Source organism: Octopus bimaculoides, chromosome 8, assembly GCF_001194135.2.
Source record: "Octopus bimaculoides isolate UCB-OBI-ISO-001 chromosome 8, ASM119413v2, whole genome shotgun sequence".
Taxonomy (NCBI): domain Eukaryota; kingdom Metazoa; phylum Mollusca; class Cephalopoda; order Octopoda; family Octopodidae; genus Octopus; species Octopus bimaculoides.
In genome coordinates this window covers 55,968,231-55,968,765 of record NC_068988.1, presented here as the reverse complement: position 1 = coordinate 55,968,765, position 535 = coordinate 55,968,231, and positions in this window count along the sequence as shown.

Below are 535 nucleotides of genomic sequence, written 5' to 3'. Positions count from 1 at the left end.
CCACTTCGCTGCAATTATCACCATAAACTCTTCTACCGCCCACTTCCACTGTCACTCTCACTCACGCTCCAGTCACCGCTTCTTTCCGTCAGTTAAGGCTACCGCCGTCATCACCACCTTCGCAATCTCCCTATTCGATGCCACTTCCGTCTCAAACATCACCACCACCACCACCACCGCTATGATGATGATCATCATCATCATCACCACTATAAGCCTCGTCAGTATATCCACGATGACTTCTGTCACCCACTTATGTTACCACTATATTTCCTACTATAACTTTTATCTATTTTCACCGCCACCATAACCACGAAAAACCCTCCACCACCATCACTAGAACAAACTCCAACGCATACATCGCCACCACCACCACCGCCGCCACCCCCACTACTACCACCACTACTACGTCCGTCAGCACTATCACCACTACTTCCGTCGGATATCTTCACCACCCACACTACCATCACCGCCACCACCACTACCACCAACACTACCAACACCACCACCACTACCAACACCACCACCACCACTA